This window comes from Vigna radiata, chromosome 7 (assembly GCF_000741045.1).
Source record: "Vigna radiata var. radiata cultivar VC1973A chromosome 7, Vradiata_ver6, whole genome shotgun sequence".
Classification (NCBI taxonomy): Eukaryota; Viridiplantae; Streptophyta; class Magnoliopsida; order Fabales; family Fabaceae; genus Vigna; species Vigna radiata.
The window spans coordinates 10,874,120-10,882,829 of NC_028357.1; the positions used below are offsets into that span (position 1 = coordinate 10,874,120).

The 8,710-nt window shown below is 33.4% G+C and overlaps 1 pseudogene; it reads right to left on the minus strand.

Annotated features, from left to right (window-relative positions):
• Positions 1-8,710, minus strand: part of LOC106766051 — a 20,486-nt pseudogene that overhangs the window by 2,194 nt on the left and 9,582 nt on the right.

Sequence of the window (8,710 nt, forward strand, 5' to 3'; positions counted from 1 at the left end):
CCAAAAGAATCCTTATCTAATTCGCACTGGGGCTATATATAAGCCCAAAAAGATAACAGATAGATAACAGAAAGATTTACAGAATCTAGCTAAAAAAACAGACAACCGCCCAGGCGCCTAATTTGACCGCTCAGCGGTTTGCCTCTAGCCGCTCTGGCCGCTCAGTTGTCAGTTTTTCCGTTGAGCGGTTTGCCTTTAATCGCTCTGAGCGCTCAACGGTCCATTCTGGCGCTCAACGGCTGTTTGACCCTTCTTTTCATCATTTTTCTCCTTCTTTCATGGGTCTAAGTCCACCTTACTTTACTTCCATCTTTAATTCATCCAAAAACCCTGCAAAACAAGCATAATATCTCTAAAACCAACTTTTGACTCTCAAGAGACTCAACTTAAGTGTTTTACTTGATTTAGAGCTCATTCTAAGCCTCAAAGGGTGTGTTTTACTATCAAATTTAAGTATGAAAATAATGGTTTTTAGACCGTTATCATGGAGGCACATATCTGTTAGCTCCCCCAGCATTCTAGAAAGGTGGCACCTACTACTGATGCTGTGGCGCATTGTTCCATCTAAGATTAGGGTGATTCCTCGACCCTGAGTTTTACCTGTTGCTGGACAAGTCATGATTTGGCTGTTGTGGCTGCCTATTGTTATATATGTTAGTAGCATAAGCTTGAGGCGCATCAGAGGCAGCTGATGGCTGCAAAGTAGGACAAGCATCTGTATAGTGGTCATGAGAAGTACAAACAACACATAGTCGTGCAACAGATGCAGATGAAGCTGTAGGTTTCTGGTTGGTTGCCAACTATGTCACTAACTTCGCAAGAGATTCAATCTTGTCTTCCAACTTGCTTTCAATAGCTGATAAAGACTGGGCAACAACATCATGTACTCCCCTCACCACAATGGCATCATTCCTGGCGCTAAATTGTTGGGAGTTGGAAGCCATATTCTCAATCAATTGCCTGGCCTCAGCAGGTATGGTGTCTCCAAGCGCTCCACCTCTGGCAGCATCAATCATACCTCGATCATATTGTTCAAACCCTCATAGAAATACTGGATAAGGAGTTGTTCAGGTATCTGATGGTGGGGACAGCTTGCACAAAGTGTCTTGAATCTCTCCCAATACTCATATAAGCTCTCTCCACCAAGCTGCCTAATCCCAGTTATGTCTTTCCTGATAGCTGTGGTCCGAAATGCTTGGAAAAATTTCTCCAAGAACAACCTCTTCAGATCATCCTAACTAGTGACGGATCTAGGCGCCAAAACGTACAACCAATCCTTAGCAACACCTTCCAATGAATGAGGGAATGCCTTCAAGAAGATGTGCTCTTCAGGAACATCATGAGGTTGCATAGTGGAACAAACAATGTAGAATTCCTTCAAATGCTTATGTGGACTCTCACCTGCAAGACCATGAAACATGGGCAACAAATGGATCAGTCCAGTCTTGAGAACAAATGGAACGTCCTCATCAGGATATTGGATGCACAAGCTTTCAATATCGAAATCAGGTGCAGCCATCCACCATAGAAATGCAAAGACAATCTCCAAAGCTCAAGCTTCAAGCACCAAGAACAAGCAAATGGAAGTGGAAATGAATGGTTTTTCACCATCAATGAGCTAAGACAACCAAGAGTAAGTTCAGAGAAGAATAAAATCTGCATCTTGTTCATTGAAAATGGCTCAAAACTGAAAACACCAAGACAAGCTCTCTCAAGGCATGTTCATACAAGAAACCCTAAGAGAGAAAAGCTCTAAAACCAAAAGTATGAAGTGTTTCAATGTGTGGCTCAGTATTTCCATCTAAAAATCGAGAGCCTCCCTCCAAATGGAGTCCACAACAAAATAAAAACCCTAACCTAAAAGGCACATGTCCTACACATGAGTGTTTTTTACAAAATTGCCCCCAAAAGGGTCCAAAACACCTAATTCTAATTAAGGTCTTCTAGAAAACGAAATTACAACTTAATTAAAATGGAAGTGACTAAATGTTGAGTATTGAATGATCACGCCAACTTCCCTAATGCTCCAAATGATGTTTCCCAAAATTTTTGTGCAACCAAAATGCACTTAATCAGCTCAAAAAATCCAAATTAGCACAATTACGAATTTTCGACCAAATTAAGTAGAATTCAGAAAACGTGGAAATAACAGACAATTAAATGCAATTCCTTGGTTTATTTCAGTGTAATAAACTAAATACAGTTCAAGAAATAACAACTCATCAGTGGTTATGATGCTAAGCAGGGTGTATGATGATGTGTGAGGAAGCATAGTTGTGTGAGGTTTTGAGCTCTAGAGTGTTCATTGATATATGTGCTGCTCATATGGAAGCATGAATGATATTGCCTGAGTCTTTAAAATTGGTTGAATTACAAGCTTATGTTATATGATCAAGGCCATCTTTGGAAGCCCTTACTTAGCCAAATTTTTGCCCAAAGTGATTGAAATTATGTGATTTACCCTTTTTGAACCTTAGCCTTAAACAGGATGAAAACCCTTGCTTTGAAAATATTTACCTTGAGTTGGGTTGAGAATAATTGTATGGTATTAAAAAGGTTCAAGTTTGGGGTTGTTTGGGGGAAATTTGAAAGGCAAAAGAAACATATTGAGTTCAAGTGTTGAAGAAAAGAAAAAGCATGAGAAAAGAAAAAGAAGGAAAAAAAAGCATGAAAGATGAGCTCAATGTAAAAATAAAAGAAAAGGGAAGAAGTTGGGAATAAGTGAGATTGGTTAAGAAGAGAGTTTGTGCTTGAACTTTGAATGTTAAAATAGCTCTCTTAATTCAAGGATTTTATACTCCAGAAAAACCAATTTTTCTTGTTAGCCCAACCTCATTATAAACCTTGAAAAAGTCCTTGTGATGGCATTTGTGTGTAAGAATATTGATTGTATTAGATGAAGGGCAATTTTGTTTCAGGTGACATGTGAATAGTAGAGAGATGGAGTACCCTCTTAAACACTTGAGTGATTGAATGGAACACTTGCTTGGAGAGAATTGATAAATTCCATGCTTACATCTATGCTTAGGTGATTGATCATTCATAAGTAAAACATCTGTTAGAAAATATATGATCATGTGAGCTAAATTGAATTGAAAGCATGTACTCATCTTGATAAGATTCCACTGAAAATCTGAATTGAGTAATGACTTGTTGTCAGAAGAATGAATTTTGAGATTGTTGAACTATTTTGATGAAAAAGCGAAAAGCCAAGTTTTTTCTTGTTTGCTTGAGGACAAGCAAAGTTCTAAATTTGGGGTTGTGATAACGGTCAAAAAACCGTTATTTTTATACTTGAATTTGATATCGAAACACACCCTTTGTGGCTTAGAATGAACTTATAATCAACTAAATCCTTTGTTGTTGGGGAACAATGTAATCTTTTGAAACTCTCTTATATTGAAATTCTTATTTTATTCATATGCTTATATTATCAATTGTTGGGTTCTTATATATGCTTAATGCTTCTATCGTTTAACTCATTCGGTAAGAAGATATTCGTCTTTGTCAATACGAGAACGTACGGGGAAGTCATGTACTAATAGGAAATTCCTTGATTAAGCAATACTGCCTAGAGATAGGGGTAGGACGATCAAGTGTACTTTGCTTCTGTACTTTAATGCATTATTAATTACTCAGGGAGAGTAGAGATAGTAAACTAGTAATTAATAGTAGGCTCTTTTCGCCAAGGAATTGGGTTTAGGGTAGGCTAAGAAAGTTTGCATGACAATTAGATAATAAGCAAATTAAATAAGAAAAGTAGATATAAGAGGGTGGATAAGATGAAATTGTAAACCCTAAAAACTCCATTCATTCATATCTTTTCTTTGCCAATTGATTCACTTGCATTTGCATGTTTATTTTTGTTTTGCATTCACACTACAAAATTATTTCTTTCTCAAGTCTTATAAGATCAATTTACATGAAAGATAAGGCCTAAGAGTCCTTTGGGAGAATGATACTCGGACTTACCGTTTATATATTACTTGATAACAATCTGGTACACTTGCCAGGGACTTAACAAGTTTTTGGCGCCCTTGTCGGGGACTCATGGTTTATCTTTTCGAGTAGTGTAAATTGATTAAATTTGACTTGTTTGTATATATTTTGTTTTTGTTATTTTTATTTATTTTTTATATAAAAGTGCTTCTAGGGTATTTGTTTCTTATTTATGTAGGAAGCCATTCATAAACTCTTTCAATGCTCAAATTCAGCAAGCATAGATAGAGGAAGATACCAAAGGTTGGTAGGAAAATTAATTTATTTGTGCCATACACGTTTAGATATCACCTACATAGTGAAAGGTTTTAGTCAATTTATGCATGACTCTCGAAAGCTTCATATGGATGTTGTTGAAAGGATTTTGAGATATTTAAAGTCCACTCCTGGAAAAGGAATGTTGTTCTCAAATAACGGAAAATTAAAGGTAGAAGGGTACACTTTTGCAGATTAGGCAAGTTCAAAAGATGGTAGAAGATCTACCTCTGTATATTTTACTTTTGTAGGAGGGAATCTTGTAACTTGGAGAAGTAAAAAATGACTTGTAGTAGCAAGATCTAGTGTTGAAGTAGAATTCAGAGGCATGGCACTAGATATATGTGAAATTTTATGGATTAAAAATGTGCTATCAGATTTGGGCTTTAAACAAAATGAAGCTATGAGTTTGTACTGTGACAATACTTCAGCTATAGCAATTGCTCAGAATCCTGTGCAACATGATAGAACAAAGCATGTGGAGATTGATAAACATTTCATCAAAGAGAAGCTTCAAGCTGGAACAATTTCATTTCCTTTTATAACATCAGAATTGCAGTTGGCTAATGTTCTGACCAAAGGAGTGTCAAGAAGATTGTTTAATGAGTCTCTATTCAAGTTAGGAATGTGTGATATCCATGTACCAACTTGAGTGGACATGTTAAGATATGTCAAATATTCAATTAACGGATATTAGGCAATCAAATATTGTGTTAAATATAATTTAGATATTATTATAATTTGTGTAGATTTGTGCACCTGTCATTCCTTTAATAGATGAAGAGTTATAGGATCCTTGTATGTATATATGTGGTACTCTACTCTTTGAAATAATACATCAGAACTATTCTTTAATCCTTTTAATAAAATTTGTTTCAATATGTTTGAAATTTCATAAAGCACATAATTAATATTTTCACGAAACCTGTAAAAGATTAAACATCTTGAACAAAATAAAAAACAAAACTAAGGATAAAGAAATCATAAGTGAAAAATGAAGAATCTTAAAAAACTCTATACACATATTTGACAATAAAGTATCTTGATTAACTTGAAACACTTTTCTATTTTATTTTTTAAAGTATTATATCTATTATCTTATGTGTTATTGAATCTTTGTAATAAATTTTATAAATACTTTTAGTTTTACAAGTTGTAATAACCTAGGAAGTTAAGTGTTAAGACTTGATATGATGTTTAAATAATAAGATGATATTATTTTAATATTAAAACAATTAAAAGTATAAATAGAAATGTTATCAAGGTTCTCATTATTTAAAACACAAATTATCTCTCTAAAAACTCGTTCTCTGAGCCTTTATTACCTTATTTCTTTAAGTTCTTTACACTAAGTCATCTCTCTAAAGATCAGGAAGTATCTAGATGATCACGATAACAAGATCTCCGTATTTATTCGATCAGATTTCTTAAAAGAGTAAGTTAGTTTCTACTATTTTTCTTGAGTTGTATTATTTTCCATGCATGTGAGCAATCTTAAGTCGCATGTGTCTCCTTAGCTTTATAGTATGTTCTTTGTTGATCAAGGGTCCTAACTGCGTACCCTGATCATGAATTCGTGATCTATAGGTGTAGATAGAGTTTTATGAGCTGAGGGAGTGGTTGTTGATCTCTTATAGCTGTTGGAGCTTCCAATCAGGTCAGGGAAACTAATTATAAAGTCTTAGTAAATTGATAATCTATTTTGATATGCTTGAATTGAAATAAAAATTATTTGGTGTGGTGTTGAATAGATATCTTGTTGTAATATGATTATATGGTAGTATGAGTACTTGAAATTAAACTAAATATGTGTTATGAGAGTTGGAAGAGTTTTTTTGTTAATGCTTGTTGATGGTTGACTATTTTAATCACTTGAGATAAGGTGTTGAGGTCATAATTAATTGAAATATGTTACTTCATGGTGTAGGCAGTACGTTGAATATTGGTTTGGTCTCGGGTCTACTTTGGGGGTTTTGACAAGTGAAAATTTAAAAGAGTTAATTTAGGAAGAAGAAGAATGTTTGAGGTTTATTTTTGAGTCATTTGTGACTTGTTAGCCACTTAGATCACTGAAATATGGTTTATAGAATGCAAAAGTAAGTTCTAAGCTTATGAGTTATTGGTTTTATTTGGTGAATCTCATTCCTAACCAAATGAGTAAATTGGTACTCCATTTCAGTTATAAACATGTTTCTGGAATCAATTTTACTGTCAAGGATAGCAATTTGGTCATTTGGACAGGTCTGGGAGGCAACCAAATCAGAAATCTTGATAAACGATTATTTCAGTCAGAAATTCATCTTCGCTTAAAAACTCTTTGGAATAATCAATTATCTTACTTGATAATCGACTATTCTAGTCAAAAATTCATCCTTGCTTGAAAAACTCTCTAGGATAATCGATTATCTGGTGAGATAATCGATTATCTCAAGAAAATCGCTATGTACCTTGGTTTTGGCCTTTTATGTTGTTTTCTGGATTTTAATCTCTTATTTGGATTTAAGTTGGTTATTATGGTGTCATGTATAGTTTGTAATATATTATGAATTCCCTGTGAATGATAATGGTGGATATGTATTTAGTTTTAAGTATGTGGTAAAAGGAATTCCACAGAAAAATCTTAGAGTTGCACTTAGTGAAATGTATTATTGTAGGGGTTCGAAATGGGGGAATAATTTTGACATTCCAGTAGCTATCCAACCTTAAGTTGAAAGGAGTGATTATGTTGTGAGGAATAGGAGGAAATCCTTAGCCTAGGGTTAGTTTGACCATAGGTGTTTGACAGATTAACCTTGTATGGCAGTTTTAGTGGTATGTTGTTTCACCATACATGTGCAGGTCACTCAAGAGTTCGACACCAATACATGTATCCAGATGGTTAAGTCTAGAGTCTAGATATATGTACATAATTTTGGTTTTGGATGGAATTTGAGAATGAAATTGTTATATTATGCCTTGATTGAATTGCATGTTTGAGTCTTTTACAATTAACTTACCCTGTTTCTTGTATTTATTTGTTTTGTTTGAATCTTTCTCTTTGACAATGATCACCTATTTGGTGTCAGCAAAGAAAGATATTTCAGTGGGGCAGGTGTTGGGTGATGAGGGTGTAGACGCTTAGATAGACAGAATAACTTGGTTTAATTTCACTATTTTGAAGAACCTTTAGTTCTTTTATAGATATTATTCGTATAGGATAACTTGTATATAAAGTTTTAAATTATGGTTATAGTTTTGAATAATTGTAATCATATTGTTCTTGTTTATTGAAGATGTGATAATTCCCTATTAATATTAAAATTATAATTTTTGAAATGTTATACAAGCCCTCTCATTTAATGATAAGAAACAATGGAATATTCTAATGATTTTAAAAAGTCATTATGGACTAATATAAAATTATAGTAGAAGAAGGACTTTTAAAAGCTCTTTTTTGTTTTTCTTTAAGCCTTAGCAGGAATCTTGTAAGATCCGGGAAAATAGGTTTTTTTAAAAATAAGGTAGTTGAGACTTTGGATTTTTGTTTGGAAAATAGTGTTCTTGAATCTATATTTTTGCTAGAACATAATTGTTATGTTATTTCTTTATTTTCATATATTTTTGTCTAAGGGTAAAAGGGTCTTTTACCTTTATTTAATTGGTGTAGAAATTAAGTAAGAAAGTGTGTAGAAAGGAAAGATATGCAAGTTAAATAATTTGGATATTTAATAAAATAATATTATCTAAATTTTTTAAAAGATTTAGTTGTTGTTATTTTAAAAAAGTAGTTAAATGAAAATAGAAGATATAATCTGGTGGGTTTAATGATTAAATGAAATATTATTATTAGAGAAAATCATTATTAAATATTGTTGATATTTTAAAGATTGCATAGATTTTAAAAAGATTTGGTGGTTGATGATATTTTAAAAAGTAGTTAAGAGAGAATAAGAGAGAAAATCTTAATGGTTTTAGATATAAACTAAAAGATTTTATTAATATTAAAAGGATAAAGATAGAATAAAAGAGTATAAATAGGAGAAGAGTAAAAAGGGGTTGGCATTTTAGTACCCTAAAAGAAAAAAACGAAAATTAGAAATATAAGGGAGAGAAAAGACGTTTTTGGGAGAAAATAAAGCTGAGAACGGGCATAAAAAATGGGAGGACCATCGGTGACGTTGTGAAGCTTTCTTGGTGATTTTAGAAACAAAAATCGTATGAGATCAGGTAAGGGGAGTGGCTAGAATTATCTTGTGTTTGTAGTGTTTAGTATTGTATGTTATTTATTATTATATGTTGCATTGTGTGTGGATGGTATTGTTTTTCCTCTGGTTGTAAAATTTGGGGGTGATGAGGGATGTGTTGAGCGAGGAACCATGGATTTAATAGGATGTTACGTGAGAGTGAGGATAGGAGTGTGGACGATGATGATTTGCTAGTGATGACTCTTTCGGCCGTGTGATGCGGGAAAGAAATT